Here is a 23,786-nt window from a genome sequence, read left to right as displayed (position 1 = left end):
TTGAGCTTGTAAGCCGAGCACATGCAATGAACTGATGTCAGCATACATATTATGTTTTATGTTGAAATACTATGGGTGCATACCCAAATAATGTTGTGCATGATGCGTAACAAGAACTACAAAACAGCAGAACAACCGTTAGCTTTAGTTTCACTTTGTCACTATGCATGTTACATAAACTGCTCTAAAAGCACAAGAATTTTATACATCGCCCATGTAACTTAGAAAAAAAAAAGTGCTGCGTTACCAGCGGTCGTTCCTGCCTTTTTTTTTTTTTTTACACAGGCAGCAAATCTTGGCAGTCTAAGAAAACAGTCATAAATACGTTGAGAAGAATAACCGCTCATGGACGCACTAGACAGCCGTGTTCATAAATGGCAATGTAGCAAACTCTCGCTCATTATCAGTGTCGCTCATTATCAGTGTACAGAAGTACATATACGTTGCTGTAATCACGCAAATGGCTCATATTGGCCTTCCACAAGATTTAGTGCGCAAAATGGTAATCGAAGTTGGTTTTTACACCTGCTGTGCACAGATCGTCTTACGGTCACAGCCAAACACCGGTGCGCGCACGGCAGTCGCAGTTTGTCGTCCGTATACGGCGGACGAAGTCGCCCGGCAGAGACGAGAATGCGCGGTATCCAATTACAAACTAAACTAAATGTATCCGATTTATCTTGTGAAATTATACAATGAACGTACGTACCTGTGACACTGTCAGGTGTTAGTTTCGTCCTGCTTGGAAACATTCAATAGAAGCCGGCGGTGGTCCCCGATGTTCATGCCCAAAAGCACAAGCTTGCCTCATTGCGGCTCGAAGTGACGAAATGTTTCATTCGTAGTTCGCTCCGCGGAAGGAAAAAAACGCGTGCATAAGCTCCCGATAGCAGAGCTAAGCTGCTGCCCACAATCGTAGCAACGTTCCAGCAGTAAACACGATCGGCGTGTAAAGTAACCACCGGCTGCATTACTTCGCACAAAATAACATTTCCCTTTCGTCCTTAGCAACCATTATCTCCGGGCACAAAGTATTTTTACTTCAGTAAACACTCAACCCGATGGGTCACCGAATACCAAGCTCTTCCAACACGGCGGCCTTCCCGCGACGCAGTCGGCTTGGAAGGTATATGGCGGTGGCCGCTCAGTGTTGCCAGTCAAATCCCGACCTTTGCGGTACTCTGAAATGTTTTCCAGTGACTCTAAGGAGAAAGCCAGAGAGGCTGAAATAATCTCATGGGTGGCGGCAATGGAAAAGAAACCTGCCATGAGTAACTACTTGAGAGGGAAAAACGAGATCAGGAAAGAAACAATTAATGATAACTCAAAAGGAAGCTCATTACTTTTCGAGGCGAGATCGGGAAGCCTTAGAACACGCACCTATAAAGCGAGATATAAGTAGGCAGAAGAAGCATGTGCTTGCTGCGGTAAAGCTAGGGAAACGAAGGAGCATGTTTTATTAGAATGTGAAGACGTCTACCCAGCGGTCGATTTAGGCACCACTGGCCTCCTTGAAGCGCTTGGGTTCAGCGAGAGCAGTGGAAAAGTAAACATGTCCACAATAGGGATTAGTAAGAGGCGATTGGAGGATTGGTGGAACAATAGTTGAGAAACGACAAAAAGCGGAGACGTACAAAAGCACAGTTCACAATAGGGGATCAGAAAATTTGGTTGTGAGAGTTCATAGTGCTCTTTTTTTTATTGTTTAACCAAGGTAGGACATTAGGCAGTATAACAGCAAGAGCTTGGTGGCGCAACGCACCGCCCCGTTCCAAAGGGGACGCTCATAACATCCATCCAGGTCCCCACCGGGATGGGTGCGGACCAAGCAGAGCGCGCGCCGAGGGAAGGGGAAGAGATGGGTATAGGAGCAGGTGTTTCGCACTCGCGTGCCCTTTCGCCCAATGGATTCCCCTAGGCGTGCACAGCAACGGGGACTCGCATGAGAGCGGCAGCGCCGACGTCGCGCAATCGCGAGGATCGAGAACGGGAAGCGCAAGCCAAGCGCCGGAAGGCGCAAGCCTACCCCCCCCCCCCCCCCCCCCCCCCCCCCGCCCTTTGAATAGAAGGCAACCCAAAGCAAGCGCCCGCAGAGGCAAGCTAACCCTCAACTTCGAGAGTAGGAGGACGAGCAGAGATGTCGACGCAGAGAGATTCCTCCCACGGAGGGTGTGCCGATGGACGGTTCAAGAGAGCATTCCTCGACCGTGAGTGCTGCCACAGCTGCAACGTGTGTGATGGACTGTGGTTTGATCACGACCTCACGCAATTGAAAAGTCTGTGCGATCCGGAATCGAAGCTCGAATCTAGCAAAACGACGACAACGAGACAAAATACTTTCATGAAAATCACGCTAACCACGAGTTCAAACTTGAGAAAACGACCACCAGCTTCACTGTTTTGACAGATTTCGCCGCTTGGAACTAGCTTTACTTCTTCTTTTTTTTTTTGGGGGGGGGAGTTCTTTTTTTACATGTCTTTCGCTGGCATACAATACCTGCGAAATAGGGTGCCTAGATGTCCTTCTCGCCCACCACTCCAGGGGAGGAGATGTACATTGAGGCCCTCTACTGCGGAAGCGCTTGAGCCCTTGAACCACCCACTGTATGACCTCTCCTCCCTTGATTTTTAACTTCCCGAACAAAGAGTTTCAAGACTAAAACGATGACCAAATTTATGCTCTGAACCGTACTAGCCTTTGTGAATCAGCGTGTTGAGTCGAAGCGCTAAGCTCGGCCTTGAAAAGGAATATGCAAATGCAAAAAATGACCGCATTCAACATCAGGCATCCACAGTACATTCATTGCTACTTAATAAAATACTTGAAACAGTTTACACTGCGAGGCGCTTAGTTGATTACGATAGCGAATACAATCATCTCGCTTTATGAACAAAGGGCCGGTATCGTTTTCATAGCTGGGTCATTACCGTCCGGGAAGAACACACCCTTATATATGATTCCTATAAACGTTACAATGCCGCGATAACCCTGGGAAACAAAGTTGTTTAAATGTTGACAGTTCTCTGATGTTGCAAGGGCGTATAGCCCGAAGTAGTAAGAACAGGACGACAGCAGACAAGAACAAGCTTTTCTTTCTGTCAGGTCGCGGCTTCTTTGCAGGCGCGTATTTCCTTCTATCGACCTCACAGTAAAGGGCACTGCGTTTACTTTCCTCGAATTGCCTGCTTTCTTGCTCCTTATTGATTCTCGTTCTCTATTCTTTCGAATCTTGACACTGAAAGGGAGCTCCTACGTCAGAAACAACACTAGAGAGGCTTATGCAGGTAATCTGACGCTTACATTCGAAAACCTATGGTTCATTAAAGAAAATGTCACCAATTATGATTTGCACTTTCATGCACAACCAGCGAAACTACTTTGTTCTGTGCCATTTTCTAGTATCACATACATCTAACGCAGAAGTGCGTCTAAGGCGATGCAACATCGAAACAACTGCAGTTCACAGCCATTTCCACCTCTAGCCCTAAAGACTGCAGGAATGCGCTGCAGCCGCTGAAGTACAAAGCGCATGACAAATTAGCGTATGGCGATGCGCGACTTCAAGCGCCAGTGCTAAGCCCGGTAACACTAGATATAACACCGGTTATTGAGGGGGTAAAGTATATCTAAATCTCAAAACACAACGGCCTGAAATTTCAACGATTAACTGAGCACAAGAGCAAACTGACATTTTCGCAATAACTTCAGTAAAGACACAGCTGAGCGTTTCCAGGAACTGCCGCGTAATCGGAGAGAAGCGCTTGCTCTACTCATTTTTAACCTCCACCCTTCCGTTTAGCCACGATTTCATTTATTTTTCGATTTATTTCTCTTATTTACTTTCGTTTTTTCACTTGTTTTTCATTCCCACTGAACGCATTGTATTGTTGACATAGCTGGCTCTGTTGTAATCTACTTTTCCAGAGTTTTTCCAGAGAGAACAAAATACAGCTTTGCTCACAGCATATGAGGTTAGCACGAATTGGCAACGTGACACCAAGTTCCCCAACCACCCAGCTGTTTAGAGGGTGCTCAAACGACACAGAGGATAGATGGACGGCTGCACATAACTTTTTGAAAAATCACTGAGTAGTTCTACAAACCTTGTATATGATCTGCTAATACTTACCGAAGCTCATTCGACACGTTTCAGAGTTGGATATGTCATGCAGTAATTACAATATGCCAACAAACTAGCAAGGTTAACCTTTTCAAGTGCCAGCAGAAAACTTCTCACCGACCTGGTTCAAATAGCTTCAACGCTTTCTGGTATTTTTCACGTGATGTTCTGGTACCTTCTGGTGTGATGGCTTTTCAGGACAGCGAAAAAAATTCATGATTTCAACAAGCGGGCGTTGAAAACACGGAGACAAGAGGCACAAAAAGACGGTACAAATCCCGGCTTTTGTGTTAATTTCCCTTCTGTCTGTTCTTTTTTCCTTTCTTTGCACAACGAAAAAAAATACGCCAATAATATTCAACAGATAACCTTCAGGCTCCTACAGGCTACGACTGCTGGCTTACTTTTTGCCTTTCGAGTGAATTCATTGGAAAGTGAACGACCCAATAATAGAAGTATTACCCATTACATTTTACCTTGCCCGAAGAGATGTTATCGTACATCATGGTAAGATATAACACCTTCTTTTTGGGTACCTCTGCATATGCATCGTTTGTTTTGCTAAATTTTCACTCCGAGTCTCCGACACCTCTGTAGGATACACTGTTGGCTTTTAGGAGGCAATTCACACTGAGTTATTTATTTATTTACATAAGTTATTTTCTTCATAAGCGATTTTACGTGCTACATTGGCCAGTGACCACGGCTGTCGCAGAGGCTCTGAGGAAGACTCGGAGTGACGTCATGCTTAATAAGTGGAAGGATATGACCATTAGATCAGCAGGCTGCTCCATGAATCCGACATGCACTCGACATAAAGCACTCCAAATGAACTTCGTGACAGTGAAAGGAGAGAGAGAAAGAGAGAGAAAAGAAAGGGAAAAGGCCAGGATGTTAAAAAGAAAGGCGTTTGGTTGGTTACCGTAGACTGGGCAGGGAACAGGGAAATAGAAAGAAGAGAGAGGAAGAGTGATAGGGGAAGACGCAAGAACGCGTACAAGCGCGCGTTCAGAATGAAAGGAACTTATGGATGAGCAGGGGCGAGTACGATCAGACCTTCAATTCTGTCATATTACATGGCGGCGGCCGGTGACGGTTCCTGCACGCGGAAGCCGATACGTGAAAATTGACAATACACGCAGTAACAGGCGCCGCTCAAAAAGCGCGAGCATAAGCACACGGTGCATAATGACCTAGAGAGAGTGACCCCAGAAAACGGCTCGCCAGTGCCCTGCGCGCTCCCGTTTTATCCGCCATCAATTTGCGCTGATTAGAAAATCAGGCGGTTCTGTACTCAATGCGCCTAGTACCTCGAACGCCGATCCATCGGTCGTGGAAGCAAAAAAAGCATTCCGGCAAAAGTGAAGGCGGTACAGTCCTTTCAAGCCCGTGACCTCATTACCATCCGTTTGTTGGTTCAGGCGGCAGGGTCCGCCATGTCGTTCGCACTCTCCGCGCCCACCGTATGGGACGCGTGGTGCCCACCCGGGAAGACGACGGGCCGCGACTGCAGCGGCGCACGCGACCGCGTCGAGCAAGCTGCCTCCCAGCTCGCGCCTTAATTAATGCAGCGAGTCCGCGGGGCGTCAGAGCTCAAAAATTAAGAATCCATGGTCATGCGTCAGTAATTAAATTGCCCAGGCCGTCGTACACGACACGCTCCGCTTACGCACACTGTATACGGACAGTGGCCATATGGAGCCGTTTCATCACTAATTCGCCTTGTCATCCCGCGGGCACGAACGGGGCACCCGTCCTGGCCTGTTTAAGTTGCACAGCGTGGCGTGCTTTATGTAGTAACTAATGCCATTAGACAGGCGATTTCATGGTGATGGTATACACAATCCGTACACACTGAGTTCAACAGCATTCTTGTGTCCATGTAGCCTTTCACTGACGAATGCTTCTTAGCTGTAGCACGCGTTCACTAATCACGAGCAGTACATAGGACATAAACGTAAAAGCAAGGTCGTTAATATAGTCCCGAAGGAGAGCTCCAGAATGTGTCGGCTGAAACTTATGAACTGAAAGGGGCCACGACACGGTCGTCCAACAGTTCCAAGCTGATATTTGTAACTGAAATTAAAGAGCCAAATATGGTTGTACACACACACAAATAAAGAGACCTTGCTTCTAGCGCATATCTTAACCCGAAGTTTAAATTTAAAATCACTGCCTCTCAACTCCTCCCAATGACAGCAAACGCCATAGTAGCAAGGTTGTGTGACGTCAGGAACTGAGGGGCCAGCTTTGTGTCATTTGCTCTGAAACAGTTCCGAGATCACATCTGACATCGTTCTCCGCACGCTCCAGCACTCAATGGCGTAGGAAAAGCGTCGCCGCTGAACTGTGCCCGCGACGTGCCGTGGCTGCTTAGTGGCTTCGGTGTTGCGCTGCTAATCACGAGGTCGCAGGATCAAATCCTGGCCACGGTGGCCCCATTTAGATGGGGGCAAAATGCAAAAACAGCTGTCTACTCAGATTTAGGTGCACGTTAAAGAACCCCAGGTAGCCAAAATTAATACGGAGTCCCCCACTACGGCGTGCCTCATAATCAGATCGTGGTTTTGGCACGTAAAATCTCATAATTTAATTTAATTGTGCCCACGATTCCTTCACTTGCGCTAGAAAAAGCAGTAGCAAACCACAGAGATTTGCCGAGATGCGCATTCAAAAACGAAACGACGCATATCTGCCATGACGTATTTCCAGTTGCCGCAATCACTCTTGTTTTTGCAGTACATAAAAGCGTGACCTTTCAGACCGGCTTCTGTTACTCGAGGGAGCCGTCTTAGGGAGTGCCCTTTCATTTCGTCACCCCTGAATGTCGCCCGGCTGCTCTATGGTTCAAGTGCCACATGAAAAAATTCAAGTACAAATATTCTACTGTACCGAATGCACTCAAGTTTTGCCAGCTTGCACTGGTCACGTACGGTTTCACACGCAATGCATATTTCAAGTTCGAAAATTTGGTGTCATGGCCCCTTTAAAGGGCAACTCCGGCGATTTTTTTATGTCAACGGATGTCGATGAAATTCGCTGGATACGTTCCTTTGAACACTTCTGTCATGTCCTCAAAAAAGCAGGTTTGAGAGTTGCACAGATCATTTACAAATGATTTAGTTAATTGCCTCGAACAACCTACCTTGCCTCCTCCACAGTTAGAAGCCACATTGCGTATGACGTCAGGAGTGTTGCATGCAGAGCGTGCCGGCATTATGCAGACGACAGTGACGAGAGCGTCCAGGAATCGACGATCGTGAGCTGATGAATGGCGTGAGAAGTTGCTGTCGCGAGAAGTTTTGTTCCCTGTAGACGTAGGCTGCACGAACTTCAGCCCTCGCAATTCGCACACACAGTTTGAGCCGATGCCGATCGCGTTCAGCCGAGGCATATGTCCCAGTCGCGTAGTTCATGCGTCTGCTGCTGGCTGCTAGCGGGCCTGAGCGACTGATATGAAGCTAACTATAAGCCGTCAGGATGAAGGAAGCTACTTCTGCAGTTCAGTTCTGACCATACGAATTTGAAATAAAGCATTTCTAATTTCGCACAGTGCACACACAAAAAGCGAGAAGCGACGACACGGAGCAGTATCGACATCGGTACGTTTACGTTTTCGACGGAAAGCTGCCCGCCGCACTCACCGGCACTTCCAAAAAATTAAATGCTACTACGAACATGGGTGAAGTTTTATGTATTGTCATGCAGACTCACTATTTAGGTTCCGAGGTGCACTGCTTGCTTCGTATCCCAAATGGCAAGCAAGCGTAGGCCCCTCGATACAGCAGCGTAAATAATCGCGTAGTTCAGCTGCCAACGGTGTCTATACTGGCATCGGCGTTTCCTTGAGAAAACTACGCATTCTCGCTACGTCCTCATCTATGTCCACTTTAAGGAACATATTGTGTGCATGAGAGAATACGTCCCTTCCCCTAGTGCAGGGTAGCAAACCGGAGGTTTTCACTCTGGTTAACCTTCTTGCGCTTCTCTAATTTGCATCTCTCTCTCTCTCTCTCTCTCTGTACGATAAATGATAAGTAGGCAGCACAATAACGCTCACGTACTACGGTCTCCCGCTCGCAGATGTGCGGTCGCTCATATCAGTGCGATTCAGAGTGGTGCAACGGTGCTTACATGCACAAAATCTGCCTGTTTTGACATGTTCTGACATTAATTGATATCACTGTAGAGCGGCTATAGCATTATATCTCAAGCGAACGAGGAGTCGTCGCAGTACCTACCGATGTAAACAAATGCACCATTCGGTGCTTTGGACTGTCAGCGGCGCTCTTGCGGGATACAAATGCGGAAAGTCGCGCTCCACATGTCACAGTGAGCATGCGAAGCGCTTCCCTGAGAAGGGGTGAAACACCTAAAATAGCAAGCAGCACGTATAGAATTAGTGGTTAGGGGTACCCTTGGTCTTCATGTTGCAGTACGATATGTAGGGCATGGGCGCTGGTTCTTGTGGTGGCGAGTCGAATGCGAACGGCGATTCGTGACTGTTGAATTCATCAGAATCATAACTGTCAATATTTGACAGATCCGAAGAGCTGGTCTAGCTGGCATATTGCCACGCGAAGGTCCAGCGCGGTCACGATTTAGCCGAGCGTCTGCTCTTCGCTGCCAGAAGGCGAGACCGGCATGCCTTGCGCGCCTTTCCCGGTGGAGACACTCGTGACGTCTCACGAAGAGGTTCGCTCGGCTGCTTGGTTTCGATTTCGTGTTTCAGCTTTGTTGATTATTCAAATTTATTTGCGAATTTGCGTAACAATTCTACTACTAGACGCATGACAGGGGGGTCTCGGGAAGTTAAATATTCCATTACCTTGACATGGTCGAAAAATTGCCGGAGTTGCACTTAAGAGCAACCCAAAACCGAGTAATTATATTATATATCACTCATGCGTAGAATCACATGATCCGGCACAGAAATAGTTCAAAGAATAGAAGCACGTAAGAAAAAAAAACAGCACGTTACTGACGTTTCGACCGGGGTGCCGCTTTTATCAAGAGTGCGATTGCAGGCCCACACAGAGTTCAATTTATACATTTTTCTCCGAAAAAAAAAAAAGAAATATGCACGAGAGTGAATACGTGAATACGAGTGAAAACGTGAATACAAACTTTACAAACTTGCGCGTACAAACAGTGGCACTAAAACGAAAAAGAACAAAAGAAAAAACGTAGTCTGTGACCACAAGCACGCGTACATTTAGTGCTGTCATGAATACGAACACGTGCATTGGCTCATGTCAAAGTCAACGAAAACAACCGTGAATGCACACTTGCACGAACATACAGTGGTGCTATAACGGAAGCACAAGGTTACGCGTATAAACCGTGGCATTATCAACAGAAACCGAAGAAAAGCACCAGGTAGGCAGTTTGTGAATAACCCACACGTCTACAGGTGTACATGCAGTCCTGTCCACAAGGGAGTAAAGAAGAAATTCGTAGCCAATGGAGTATAGGGAGGGGTTACAGAAGTGATAGGTTAACAAGGAGCATGCGAGGGGTCGCAGCTGCCAGAAGAACAAAAGAAACTCTCCTGGCAGCTGCGACTGCTCGCATGCTGTGGCGGCTCGTGCGGCCGAGCTAGTTCGCGAAGCGGAGCTAAAGCGGCAGCGTTACGCCGTCGACGCCGCGGCCGAGCGAGATCGCCAGCGGCGACGTTGGGCCGGGGTTCTAAATTGTGTCCCTACCTTTATTTAAATGAAATGTGCGGCCCCGGTGTGTAACTTGGTAACTACAGTGCATAACCGAGTCATAAACACTGTGTATAACGCATTACGAAACACAAATGCGTAACATAATTCAGAAGACTTTGATGAACCCGCTGGATTAACACAATGAACCGCTCATTGCACCCCACCTAGATGGTGATTAAGCCCAATGTGCGGCATTTGAAATAAACACTGTGATAAACCCAAGACAAGCGTGCGCGTAACCTCACTAAGAAACACAAAGACGTAACCAATAATTGAGAAAGAGTCTAATGGACCATCAGAATTAACCCAACGATAAACACCGCACATTTCAGATTCGCTGGTTTATATCTGTACGGGGTGCATGGGCGGTTTTTCTTTAATAGTTCCGTTTTTTTTTATGATTACATTTCTTACATCCGATAAGACTGCTTCAATATCGCTCCATGTTGACTGTGTCCGGCTGAAAGCTTTAGAGCTTTAATACGCCCAGTTCCGACTTCATTTTTACATTCATTTAACAATACGCATTGGCAGAGAAAACAAAGCGAAGCTTTGCCAACATGTTTCGTTTCACAAATAAATCAGTAACGCTCGCTCCCACGGCTCCGCTCAGAATCGTGACGGACCTGAGCTGCATAGTCAGGCCTCCACATTGGCAATATGGCGATCCGACCAGAAGTTTCATGACGTACGCGTTTTTTGCGATATCGACGCATCTTTGTGCACTAATTAATTAAAAGTCGGTTCTAAAAAAAGAACTCAAGAAAAAGAGACAGTGAGCGTCCAACGTCTTCCCATCCACTGCTATTTCAGCCCTTCAGGCGTAAGTATAACTGGCGTAGCAGGAGGAGGAGGAAATAAAGAGAAAAGGCAGGGATGGTAACTATAAATGCGTCTGCTTGGATACCCTACTCTGGGGGACGGTAAAAAAAGGGAAAGAAATATAGAGAGAGGGAGGGGGAGGAAAGCCGCAGTGAGCTCGTGCACGCACGCAGAGGGCCTGAGCGAGTCAAAGGCGTTCACATAGGCCAGTCGCCCTCAAAAAAAGACAAAAGTGCTTTGTAGCAGAAACTCCATAGCGAGATATGGCCTAGTCGCATTGGTGAGACGTACACCAAAACTGGTGCATTTACAGATGCAAACTTCAGCATCGCTCCATTACCGGTGGTTCTTCTTTGGTCGGGCAGCACGGGAAGCGAATTCTACAAGAATACTTTAGCTACGACGACATTCTATAGCAACCACACCGACGGTCACCCCACTTGAAGACATTTATCCCACTTTCAGGAGCGATCGGTATTAACTTATCATATTATGAGCTCGAGCAATGCCATAAAGTAAACTAAGAAACTTCACATAATAATGGAGCTGCGAGATATCCTCAAACGGAGGAGTTAACCAGCTGACCCTGCGCGCACGCGCGAGAAGTGACTCCGGTAGGTTAGCTGCAGCCATAATCATTCTTCTTGTATATTTACTTTATGCGAAAATGATAGCCGACGCCAGTTATAGCCACTTCTAGGACACCTCCTGCTGTCAACTCATTTACTGCGACAAGCCCCTGAAGTATTGAGCAAAATTCCCCAAAGTGCATGCAACAACGCCAACAAGACGACGGCGACTCCGCGGAATGACGATTACACCTTGGCTGTCTGACTCTTAAACAGTGAACAGCTGCGTTTGCTCAAGGAATGCTGAGAATAATTGCTGCGCAGAAAGCTGCGCGGCGAACGGCATCACACAACAGCAACTACAGCTTTTACGCGGCGCGAGTCACACCGCGTAAGCGTAATGCATGTTCATGCCCTCGAGGTACGCCCTTGCACTTTCTTTAATTATATCGTGCGAGCGTCGACCGCACGCCATGTGAGCGCCTTATAACGTCGAGAAGCGGCAAGACAGGCCAGAGTATATGCGTAAGCGCGCCAAGCAATCTCTGATCCGAGCATCGCCTGCTACGCTGGTAGCCATCAGAACTCATGCCCTGCCAGGGTTATCTGAGCAGTCTTGTTCGCGAAAATCCGGTGTGACAATAGGTGTTGATTGACATGTTTCATCTGCAATTCGCTTTCTTCTTTTCTTTTTTCTCCTTTTTTTACGTATGACTGGAGCCTGTGTATGCGCCACTGAATAAAAATTCAAAAAAGGAAGTTTATGAGCCCGTGTGCGGTATTGGGATAAAAAAAGTAAATAAAGTAAATACCTGTAGCTGCGCCGCCTAGCTATTGATTTCGGTGCGTGATGGGACCGATGGGCCTTGCAGGTAACAAATGGCATGAGCACTCCTGAAGCGAACAGCGTTGCAGACAACATTCGAACTGAAAATTACTTATTTCCCTGGCGCATACTGTGGCCGATGTCGCCACTTCTCGCTGTTATAAGGCGCTCACATATCGTGCGATCGACAGTCACGCGATATTATTGATGTTTAAGCATCAAATGGGCGATTGATCGATAAAGCCTGCGTATTTAGCAGCGAAACGGCACCTAAATTTCCATTGGCTGTGACGCCCCGTCACGTGCGCGCCTCGACGGAGCATGGAGGAGAACAGCGAGCGCTTGCTGCCTCGCTGGCGCTCCAGGTGTTGTGTAAGGGGAGATGACGTCACATCACCCTCGCTCACGTAAGCCTGTGTTATATCCGCGCGTTCCTTGTCCGCGCAAGCTCTCGCCGGCGTTCTAACTTCGTCTCGGTAATCGCTATAGGGAAAATAATGTACAAAAAAAAACTGAATAAATTCGAAACTCATTTCCCCCAGTGTGTTTCCTTTCGAACTTACGACCCCACGCTCAGAAACCAAGTGTCTTACTTACTGGGCTAAACCACCGCCTCTTGGGTATCAGGCCTGTGCACTCTATGGCATCGTGCTATTTGGACCGAAAGTTCCGTCGCCAAGCCCGGCGTGACAAAAGCTCTGACATCGGGTAAGGTATGACATGACGTATAGCATGACGTCACGAATAAGAGTGCACCGGCCTTGTGCTATCTAGGAGGCGTTTGCCAAGCGTCTCAACGCTCTTGCTTTCTCGCGAGGAATTCATAACTCGAAGGGCCACTCAGCGGCCTTAAAATGGACATTAATGCTTTGGAATCCAAAACTCATAAGACGTCCTTAGGTCTCCTCGGATATTTTAAAAATGGAAAAGATGTACACCCACTCTAGCCACAAGTCTCTAAGTCCGCGCCGCGCGCATCAAAGCCCCGCCCAGATAAGCAAGTGCTCAAGTTACATAATGGCTCAGTTGTTAGCGAGCCGGGCTTCCACATGCACAATGTCGCAGAAACACGAGTTCGGCGTTGAAGAAAGTGTTTTAACAGTATGGCGAGGGCCGTGAGAGCAACGTTGCGAATGACAATGACAACAGCGTCGGAATAGCGGCGTAGCAGAACGGGTGGCAGCACTAACAAAACCACACGCAGTTTCTATCTCTCAAGTTCCATTCTAGTAACATACAGGTCAATGTGTTCCAACATACGTAGGCTTGAGGAAATCGTATTGCATAATGGCTGACTCAACGTATCCAAATTAAGCAGGAAAACTACCACCCCGCGAATGAGAAAGGTAACCGAGGGGCTAACTTTTTTTTTTCTTCACACGCAAACAGGCACCTAATGTCAACACACTATGAAGCTGTACACCCGCCGTGGTGGTATGATGGCTTTGGCTTTGCGCTACTAAGCACGAGGTCGCGGGATCAAATACCGGCCGTGGCGGCCGCATTTCGATGGGGGCGAAATGCAAAAAAACGTACATGCACCTTGCACTGAGCGCACGTTACAGAAGCCGAGGTGGTCAAATTTTATCCGGAGTCCCACGCTATGGCATGCCTCATCATATCGCGGTTTTGGCACATAAAACCCAGAATTTGTTTATTTAATTAAAGAAGCTATAAAGAAAGTACAGGGAAAGCCACGTGTGAATATAATTCTTTAATTGCAATGTAGAGATGATAGGGTAAAGATAAACAAAAGTGCGCGGAAAAATAAAACACAACTTGTTTCAGGTGGCAGCCGAACACACATCTTCCGCATTACGTGCGCGCTGCTCTACAAGCAGCATGTTTCGTGGCCGTCATTGTTTCTCTTCTACGCTAAGTGGGTTTTGAGTGTGCGATGGCTTGAAAAACCCGAAAGAGCTCTGAATGTCGCTAACGAACCGACGGCTGTTCCACTTCAAGGGAGTAATAAACTTGCAAGAGAAAGAGTTTTTTATCAGCTAACGCGTACTTCACGGATTACTGAAGTTTGTTCGCACACGCGCAGCAAACCATTGCCATTAAGCACCACGTCGATTACTAAAGCGAACAGGTAGAACGCGCTTAAGCAACATCGCTTGATTATTCGGTCGCTTAAATTTTGTTTGTAAGGTTTATTTACGGATCAATAAGATTTTGTACCTTCTGTTTATCATCCTTCTAATGAACTGTCCTTCTTTATTCTTTACGTTCTCGTTCGTTCGTTTTATGCCCAATACAAGGCGACGAAATGAACGATCACATCTAAAGTGCGACATACTCGTTGTTCTCACGGGATGGTAAAGGCATGTCCAAATTTCCTTTTCATGGAACGGGTAAAAGGACATCTCAGTGGTGTGAGATATTTACAGTGCAAACTGCTGGAGGTGTCATACACCGTCGTGCAATAGTGCATGCTCTGTACCTTCTCTATAAAAAAGGAAAAGTTGTCGCGATATTAAGGAAAGGAAACCCGTAGCATTATTTTCTGATGGAAAGCACAAAACTCGAAATGGTAACACGATTACAAATCACATCTACTGCTAATATGCTAATCAGCACCAAGAAACACATCCTGAAAGCTCGTTTGGAAAATTAGAAACGAGGAGACACCACGTGATATGACAAAGAAAAAGGAGTTCTAAAGGCCCTCAAGAATTTACACTCGTTCCTATAATAAGCAAGTGAGAAAATAGAAGAAATGATATAATTGAAAGCGAATCTGACACCAAATCAGGTATGCCTGTCTGTTCGCATAATATGCAAGTGAGAATATTTTTAGGAGAAAATATACAACTGGAAGGAAATACGGCATCAAATGAGGAATCATTAGCGATATGTATCGGTCTCCTTGGTCACACTCTGTACATGGTAAATGTCCGTCCCGTTGTCCCGACTAGAAAATATAGGTATGCGAATAAGGGAGGCAGGAAGAGGAGAGAGCGCAAAATTTATTCCAGGAAATGCAGAGAGTTCGGCCTGCAGGTAAAACAAGTCTAGCCTGCCACTCTGCTCAGAGGGAAGTGAGGGGAAGAAAGAGTAGTGCGAAGGGGTGGTGAAGAGAACAGGCAGTAGAACGCGAGTAGGGGTATACAAATTCGTGTCATGAGGGCCTGTTTGCAGATGCGAGTCCAAACCCCTGTGGCAACGAAAATTTAAAGAGCGCACAGGTGACTCGCTTCGTAGATAGCAAGCACAGGCCTGGGCACCGGCAGGACGCCTTTAGTGAACAGCAGGTTTCTAATTAGCGCTAATCATGAGGCAATGCTTGCTATTCACACGCCGATACTTGGGGCAAATAATAATTATGTGCTCCACTTTAGCGGGCTGTTGACAGAAATCAGTTTGGACTTGGCCCGTCAGCTACGGTGCATATATTGTTGCGTGAGAGCGACACTTAATCTTGTGCAGAAAGCCAGCATAACTGCGTTAGATGCCTCATAGAATTCGAAATTTCATATGTTGAACAATTAATCAAAGGCGACTGTGGCGACTTTTCAGCTGTGCCGAATGTCTTTTTACGTTCACGTATGCTCGAAGAAAAAGGAGTTGCAGCTCGGTCTAGAGAAGGAGATGTGTAAAAGTACGTCATTTTAGCTGTTGTTCCCTCTATATCATCCCAGTGGAGTCCGCAGCGCCCAGGGATTTATTCGCTGAAGAGGAGGATAAATTATGATTGAGCGGAGAGGCCGACATACCCCGCCTCTTACCTACAATACGGGAGAGAGGGGTGAAGGAAAGTAATGCAGGCATTTTTATACTATAGCTTGTTATTATTATTATGTTCTGGTGTCATAGACGTAGTCCTGTCAAACCTACGCCATTCAAAAGCCTGTAACTTCTGTCTAATGGAAAATATATCTATTTACGCTGCACATATAAGTGTGACGTAGCCTACATGAAACTAACACTATCTACTAAGATTTCGCTTTGTGCTTGTGCGGCTATGAGGGACCCTATTAACTAAAACCAGATGCATTGCGGAATGGAAAATCAGAAGTTGTCTACCAGCGGGACTCGTCAACGCCACCAGATCTACAACTTCATGGTCTTGGCTTTTCCTTCTAGAAACATTTTATTTAGGTGGAAGGTAATTACGTAGAGTAACAGAAAAATAGGTTTTCTTATATTCAAAATCCGTCCGCTGCATCTAATGAGGCTACCACTAAAGTATATGCCATGTACTGGCGTAAAACTACAGCGCTTACGCACTCAGACGACATTGGAAATAAAGCACGTGGACACACGCCCATTTTTCTTTCAGCAGATTTAAAAAGGCAAAAAAAAAAAACGCGTCCACATTTGTTTCGCCAAACGCTTTAGGTTGTTTCTACGAGAAAATTGAGATTTCATCACATGTGAGTAAACTTTTTTATTTTTACTGTTCGATTATTCATTCCCTCTTCAAGTTACTACGACCATCCTTCGTATCTGTCGCCTTTTCTTGCCTTTCTGCCTTTCATGCCTTTCTTGCCTTTAGGTACCAAAACGCTCAGCCACAACGTTCGTTCGGAAAGCTATAAATATCCTCCTGCTGTGTCGTCGCCTTTATGCTAACGTGCGTCTGTCGTGTTCCTAGTGTTATAAAGAAACTGCGCAATTTCCAAAGTAATAAACGCCATGAGATTGATGGATTAATCTTCCGATAAATTGATTTAGGTTTTACACGCAATTAAGTGTTTCAATCAGTCATTCGGTTGTAACGTCAGCCAAATAAATGAGGTCTTTTGTCCTAAAGTTCAGCGTGCACCTGCTTAAGTATAGCTGCGGCTTTATGGTCGCCTGCCATCTGCCATAGCAGCATATTGAGCCCACTTGTTTTACAAAGGGGAACATTTTGAAACTTTCAAAGTAACCAGTTCTCTATAACTTTAATATGTGCGCGAGTTTTAATGTGTTGAATATTTTTCGTCGGCCTCAATGCTGACGTCAATCGCAGCAAAATTTACAGTAGCGAACAGCATGTAGATAATTGTGGAGCGTGATGTCGCGTTACGACAAGTATAACACAACGCGTTTAACACTGAATTCAATTGTATATTGCCCCTATAAATTTCAATAACACGGATACGACGCTCATAACTAAGCAGCAATTAACAAAACATGGAGGCGCTCCTGGCTACTACAATTACCTAATGTCAAAGGAACAGTGCTTACCTATAATTATGAAAATCAGCACTTCTACAAATGTTTTTGTCTTTATAGTTATGGTGTCGAGGCCCGGCTGTGATAAATGCGTAAGTGAACACGTTTCTCAGCTGATTACTGCTATCGCATTAAAAAAAGAAAACCCCACAACAACAAATAGAAAAAAAGAACAGAAACGAGACAGAAGAAACCAAACCAGAGAAAAATACAAACTTTTATTTATTTTTTTGTCTTATAGCTCTGATCTCGAATGCCTTTTCATTGTACAAACAGTTCGATGTAGAAGCAGATGTAAACGGAGATTGGCCGTTTTGTTTGTTTGTTTGTTTGTTTGTTTGTTTGTTTGTTTGTTTGTTTGTTTGTTTGTTCGCTTCTCTTTTTGCTTATTTGTCTGCTCGATGCAGTTGTGTAACCTCGCTGTCCGGTTATAAGATGTGAGCATTGCGATAACGAAACAGAGACGTAGATATCACTCATGAAATGACATTACACAGTTTCGTGCGCTTACCTGACATTGCTTGTGACGTAAAGAGTTCGTTTCCTCATTTTCCCCAACCCATCTTTCTGCATAATATTGCTTATTACAAATACTGATATAGTTCCCTCAAAGCTCATTTATCAGAATTTATGCACACCTTCTTGCATTAAAGTTGCCTTTCTTTCTTTTTTGTGAGTGTAGACAAAGAAATTCTGCTATTCCCTTCATATGGTAAGAAACGCAGAGCATCTCAATGTGTATGTTTTTTTTTCTTTTATCTGAACTAATCTCGCGTGAAATCAGCGCTGGCTTCATTACAGCCCTCCATAAAATGAAAATACTCAAAAAAATCTTGGCCCCACTTTCAGCCCGACAAATAATAAGTGTGGCCGGATGAATGTCGACGTCGATTAGCGCCTTTAATCTCGAATCTATGTCTTGTCGCTGCTGAATAAGTCAATTTTGACCAGTGCGTGTCATTCACTTTATTTGTTGTCCAAACATGGTTATATTATTGTTGTTCCTTATCTTAGTAGCCGCCGCTCAATGTTCACGACGGGGCGTAGATGCACTGCGAGCTATGCGCAGTATTTTTTTTTTGTACTTGCTTTTCAACGCTCAAGGAAGATGATGAGTATCGATTGCATAATGATCCTCGCTGCTACATTGCCTAAATTATAATTCTTTCTTTTTTTTTTTGTCTGCGCACTTACAAAATCAGGAAGTGCACACTATCAGAGCTGCCTCCCCCGAGATCGCCAAAATCGGTGACAGAGCTTAATAAGAATAATTTTTCTTTTTTCTGAATGACTACTGGTCACACTGTTCATCTAAGGCAATCGAAGCATAAATTCAGCTGAACAACTTGACGTTACTGCAGGCATATCTGGCAAGAAGAATCTGTCGCTTTTCGTGGTTCGTAAAGACATTTGCTTAGGAATGGGCAAAAAAAGCACGCATTGCTGCGTGGCGATGCCTATTTTCTCTTTTTTTTATTTTGTGCAAGTAATACGTGTTCTGTGTGTATATGCGTTTCTACGGCATCCTGTCCATTTTGTTTGGGGCAGCAGGCTCGTCGTATCGCCTGACACATCTACAGCTTTCATAGTAAGGTTCGTTACAGCGCAACGCAAGACAAGGACAAAAGAAGGTATAAAACGACGACCACGGTGCTGACTCACAACTGATATTTTATTCAAGATATGTCTAACATATATATATAGGTGCCATTTGATAACCATGACATGCACGAGACACAGAGATGCATCGAGGCAACTGTGACAAACTGACGCATGATCAAAATTGACGAAGGTAGCGCAGTTCCTTATCATGAAGAGTGATAGACGGTTCGCTGATACATGCTTTGTCTCTAATCTTTATATTGTAAGCCTAGGCGATTTCGGCACTCAAGGCCTTAAGGGCTTTGCTGAAGTTTTTAAGGACATGCGAATTGTGCGACCGCCTTTGAATGTTGTAGCGCGTAGTTTCGCGTTACTGTGTGAATTTTTCTGGTTTCCATTTTTTTCCTCTTCTTCTTCTTTCCCCTTTCCCCAGCACAGGGTAGCCAGCCGGTACTTACACTGGCTAACCTGCCTGTCTTTCTCCTCCTTTGTCTCCTCCTCCTCCTAGGCGATTTCCCTTGTCAATTGGCTCGCGTGTTCAAAAATCACAGAAGCTTTTTTTTTTTTTTAATTCGGGGCAACAACCGCAGACTTGCAATGCTCCGGGAGATGAAGTGGCGCAGTCCCTTGAAGAGATAGCTCATGCTCCCTAAGTCGAACATTCACACATCGCTCCGTTTGTCCCACGTCTACATATAAAGCTGTAGATGTGGTTAACCCACATCTACAGCTTTGACTAAAGGTCGTTTCTCTCTCTATCTCTGTATTCTGCATTTTTCTTTTTGTCCCGTAACCAGTAGGGGGAGCTGAATTACGAGAACACTGATAACAATAACGGTCAATATGCGCCATTTATGTTTGAGAACTTGCCATGCTACTCAGCGCAGCCGGAGTAACTAGGATGTTACCTCTAGCACAGCGAGTGGAATAAAAAGCGATTTTTTTTTAATCAGCCACAAATATTTGTGTAAATTGAGAAGATTACACGTCCGCGAGCTTATAAAAAAGTTTACCTATATTACTGCGGATTTTTGAGGAAACGCAAGCCAGTTGTCATGAACAGTGCTGTTGAAGTTGACGAATGGACAGATATTTTCCAAAACTGGGTTTCATTTTAACCTGGATCAGTAAACTTATGGCAGCTGTTCCGGCTCTCCTGTTGACGCTCTTATCATCCACCGCGTGGACTGCTCGACTGACGAAGAGCGAAACAAAGGATTTCAACATGCGCCCCGGAATCAATTTTGTTATACCTTCCTGTCCTTGCTGTATGTCATGTCGGCCTTTTAATTTCCAGTCATGTGAGTTAGACACCTAGAAAGTTCCGCCTTTCTTCTTATTATTGCATCGGCGGTATTTTACCTACTCCATACATTCACATACAACGATGCTGGAACGCAGCTCATAATTCGCCAACGCGCGCATGTAGAGTTACGCATAATTCTAACCCTTACTATCTAACCGTTGCAGTCATCAATTCGTGCCGAGCATCGTGCCTATTGTAACGCAAAAAAAAAAAAAATGTTGGCACCAGCCTGCATGACCATGCTGTATATGCCTTGCCCTTAGCTATCTAATTTTTTTTATTTCTTTGGGGAGATACGAAATGATGGGTGGGTAGAGGAGAGGGAGGGGGGGGGGTCATTTTAGCCTTCCTTTTTTGTAGTATTTTTAATTGTCGTTTGTTCTTATTTTTTTCGTCTTGCAGTGATGATGTTTCCCTTTAGAAGATCAGCTTTCTGTTCACGTCAGTGAATTAAGCAACTTTTTTTAGTTAGTTGAACGCAATACTATGGCCGGTGCCTATAGGACACTGAACAGAAGCTGGCTTAGGGTGCGCACTTTGTTCTCGATGCGGAGGTAGCAACAAGACGCCAGCGACGAATGAAGAAACCAGAGCGGGGATCGAGCGAACGGCAGCTCGGAATGACCCCGCCACAGAAACTGGAGATGTCTGCGTATTACGACTGTCGGACAACGTTCGAAGCAGACTGCGAGAAAATAAGACTAGGCTATCCGGTTGCAGAAAACGCTTATTCTGACGCCCGAACGGCTGCTGTCAGCCATGGAGAGGCAATCGTTGTAGCCAGAGGAGGCGACGGCATTCTATAAAACCAAACGAGAAGACGCGCAATAAATGAGACCTTATATCCAGTGACCCGAACCTCGCAGCGCTATCCACAGGTTCTTTTACACGCCTGTATTATCATTTCGTTTCACCTCGTCTAAGAAAGTACAGAACACTATCTCGCTGTCTACCTTCTTCGCTACAATTACTTTGGCCAGTCCTCGGTTTCCGCACTACCTTAGTAGATGGGCGGGTGCATACCCGCCTAACTGTAGGCGGGTATACACCCGCCTACAGATTGCAAGATCAATGTACTGATTTCGTGGAAGGGACTGTTTTCTTATTTTATCAGCTGCTCACCAAATTAGGGCACCAATGTATTGACTCAGTGTGCCTGCATGATAATAGCTCCCTTGTAAAGCACTCCGTAGTTGTCTCTTTTGTGCGTTTTGTGTGCTCGTTGGAGCTGTGGTCAGAAGAGCAGTTAATATACGCGCATTACTGATTGCATCACAGAAATACCGTTTACGTATCACTATGATAAGCCACGGCTGCTCAGGTGGAGCTAGAGTTGTGCGGAAGTTTTGAATCCACTCAGCGGCCGTTGGTCCTCCGCCGCCTAACAGAAAAAACAACTAATCTTGTCTCACGGGGCTCAGCGATGACAGCCTTTCTATACAGGGTGCATTCTACGCTCAATAATAACGAGAAATGGTCGGTGCGCGAATCACAAATGTCGCAAATCTGCTGCGTACAATAAATTACAGCGACAGCGCAGCCTTTGAACGCTGGAAAAGGTGGATGAAACTTCAATGTTACAACAGTGGAATGTGTGTACACAAGCGAGGAAAGTAGCAGCAACCATCACAGCCTATCACTCAATATAGACCTGATGCCTAGAAAAGTGCAACAACGTTCTCAGCGTTCCGTGTAAGTTTAAGTGGGTACAACTGAGCAAGAATATGTTTTTCTTAAACAGTTTGCGAAGCAATGTGGCCATAGAAATCTGACCCGAGCTCTGTGCAATTTTTTGTGGCTCTGGGCGTTAACTCTTCTCAATTTCTCATAGTAATCGTCTACATATCTTGCAAACAGACAGACGCTAACCAAGCATTGCGCTCTGCAATTTCTTTGCCTTCAGTGATAACAAGCGGCTCATGCGTTTGAACCAAATGATATTTGCGACCCCAACCAGTGCCTACAGCAACTTTCCTCAAACTCCTGCAATTTTCACTGCAACATCTTCTTTCCTTCTTTTTTCGTGTCCTGTAGCCGGCCTTTGAACGCACGTACAACACCTCGACTCGAAAGTGGCTAGACGAAGACAAACTGGCCGAGTGCGCTAACCTGAAACCTTGACATCTGAAGCTGTGAAAGTGTTGCGCCATTGCGCTTTGCAAGGTGAATAACAACGCAAAATCATACAGATTTGCCAGTGATAAGGAGTTCTGGAAACTTGTTAGTTTACAGAAGAGGCGTTTCATCGTCTTCACACTGCTAGAAACGTCCGAAAGTGGGATGTCGATCATTTTTGACGGAAAAAAATAGGTGTTTGTGAGCAGCACCACAACCAGAAAACAACCCACAAACAACAGAAAACGGCCGAGTAATCTCACGTTAAGAAAAGCGAGCAGAGGGACCAGGCTGAATGTAGAAATTTAAAGGGTGAAAGATAGCGTTCGTGAAATCGTTCATGTCCTAAGTGTCCATGCTAGCTCGCCCGCCGGCTGAACGACGTGTAATTACCGTAGCCATTTCTCCCACCTTGAAACCAGAATGGGGAAAAGTTGGTCGTCCTTCTGAGCAGAACGCCGCTACCTATTCCATATTATCTTGTTCGAATTTTTCCGGTACTTGCAAAAGAAAGAAAATTGCGGAGATCCCACGCCCTGTGCGAATCGACTGACGCGAAGAATTTTGCAGGTAGTTAGCTCCGCAGCACTTGTTGGGGCTCCGCAAAGCGATTGCAGGCGAACCGACACGTTTGCGCAAATTGAGTAGTTGTGTGTGAGTGTACGTGTCTGTGACGAGAGCAGCACGACGACGAGCACGTGGAAGACGTGGAAGCATGTCATGTGGTATATGTTAAAGCCACAATGACGTTTGTACTCAGGCGGAGAAATGTGAAAACATGATTAATTTGGGCGATCACGAAGTCGGTACAACGTCGCACCGTTTCTACGCAGCGTAAACTGCAACGATGAAAGTACTGAGGTAAGTGGCCAGTCCTGGAGATAGTGCAGTCTAACACAACGCCTCAAATTGCGAACACTCACAAGGAAAGATGAACTGAAAGCGGCACGCGGCACGCGCGCCGAGAGTTTCAAAGAGCTGGCTGGATTTAGAACGCGAGAAGTACGCTTGCGGTCTTGGCCTAATGGTTAGAGCACCCGGCTGCTGTGCTCGACGGCAAAGGTTAAATTACACCATCAGCTACGCATTACTTTCTTTCTATTAAAGTAAGACCATACAGGAACCTACATACCTAGCTTACGGCAAAATGCTATGAATGAGGCAAAGAATGATCAGCATTATAAAAAAGAAAGGTATCTAGTCATTCCTTGTGTACTGCTGCACCACAACGCTGGAAATAAAGTGTGAAGAGTTGAGTCAAACTCATGGAATTGAACACATTGTGGATGACCATGTGACCAACTATTATTTGTTGCTGTGTTGCAAATATCGTTCACCAAGCGTCCTTCATATCCGCGAGCATACTTCATAGTACAGTGAAGATTTGTGTAGCTACTGTGTCACCACTGTGCCTTTCCGAAATAAGATTGCTTTGAATGCTTTGCTTGCATTTATTTTGGTCTATCATGCAAGATGAGGCCGGATTTTCTAACGATTAGTTTCATGATCCATTCTTCTCACCCTTTCTTACTGTCACTGAAGGCGCCACGT

The 23,786-nt window shown here is 45.6% G+C and overlaps 1 protein-coding gene across 1 annotated transcript in view; it reads right to left on the bottom strand.

Annotated features, from left to right (window-relative positions):
- Ac76E (adenylate cyclase type 2 Ac76E) overlaps positions 1-23,786 on the bottom strand; it is an 875,452-nt gene that overhangs the window by 630,778 nt on the left and 220,888 nt on the right. The window lies entirely within an intron of this gene.

Source organism: Dermacentor andersoni, chromosome 1 (assembly GCF_023375885.2).
Source record: "Dermacentor andersoni chromosome 1, qqDerAnde1_hic_scaffold, whole genome shotgun sequence".
NCBI lineage: Eukaryota > Metazoa > Arthropoda > Arachnida > Ixodida > Ixodidae > Dermacentor > Dermacentor andersoni.
The sequence above is the reverse complement of the archived record's forward strand: the minus strand, read 5'-3'. Positions and strand labels throughout refer to the sequence as shown.